Raw genomic sequence first — 1,479 nt, forward strand, 5'->3', positions numbered from 1 at the left:
TATCAGTGATGAGACTTGAACAAGGCAGGCACAGGAACATGATTCAGTACTGGTAGTATTTCTGAAATATTTCTATTTTTTTTTTAACAGATGGATAAACTGTGAAGAGCTTCAGAAAACTAGTTATGTGATAAAAACAAGAGAAATTTCAGTGTCTGATCAGTAAAGACAGAATAGAGATGTTTGCATGTTTATTTAATCCTGAGCACATAAGGAAAAAAAACTAAAGGGACAACAAGGCCTGTGTGAAGGATGTTTCATTTTGGAAACAGGCAAGACCTATTTTCATTTAATTGAAAAATGAAAGTTACTAGTGAGACTGCAGTTCATATATATCTGGCAGAAGAGTCACGAGTTCAGAATTCTAGTTCAAAAACATAAACTTACTTACAAATTTGAGAATTCCTGAAATTTCAGCTAACAGAAAGGACATGCTAGTGCAAGCAAGGACTGTAATTGAGCTCACGTGGTCTTATTCAGACCCTTTATAAGCAAATACTTTGTCAGCATGATAAGCAGCATTGTATCACTTATTCATTTGTTAAAGTAGAAATTTAGCTGTTAAAACCCAGTACTCTTATCAAAGAAACAGGAAGCATGAATGCAGGGCAGGCATGGGAAACAACAATAGAAATGGGCATAAATAATTCTACAACAGTGCAAGAAAACTCTCTCTCTTTACCTTTATTTCACGAAGTCCATGGCCCATGCAAGGAAAGGATACTTTTGTAAATTTTATTTTCAGGACTTGACGTATGATTAACCATAATGTATCACAATTTACATCCATACAGTAAACACAGAATCACAGCTCTGTGTCGTTCCTCTGGCTGTCACCAGCAACTATGAATCAGATATAGTTATGAACAAGCTACATTTTTCTTCTTGCAACTTTGAGCTTTTTAAAGAACATTTTTAAAGTTCTACTGACCTCTGTAGACACTAAAACACAGCAAAAAATTCTCACATCTGGAAAGGTGAACTTGTTTACATGCATTTATTTAGCAGTCAGTCCATGAACTCCATTTTTTAATGAAGCATTTTTTCCTTTTGGCAGAACTATTTATTTGTGTTAGAAACATGCATAATATCCAGGAATAGATTCTTGTATTTACCTGTAGATGCTTCATGAATGACTGATCTTCATGGATATCATAGGTAAAAGGAAAAAGGATTTGAATTGTAATTTGCAGCTTGCAGACTCCAAAATATCACTGCAGAGTACTCTGGACGGTATGTTGAAGACCCCAGAGATACTTCCTTAGCTGCCATTTGAAACCAGCACAAATAAATGAACAAAAGAGAACAAACTACAATACCAGGGCTCACCTAGCAAGCGAATTAACAATATACAACTGCTGAAAAAAATAAAGAGATGTATGGAAAGGTTTTACTTTAATATTCAGGATGGCTCACCTGAAGCAGACTTTTTCATCTCTTTTCAACTGCTTTAGGGAAACACCATCTCTCTTTTTTAGA

Source organism: Psittacula echo (genome assembly GCF_963264785.1).
Source record: "Psittacula echo genome assembly, chromosome: 4".
NCBI lineage: Eukaryota > Metazoa > Chordata > Aves > Psittaciformes > Psittacidae > Psittacula > Psittacula echo.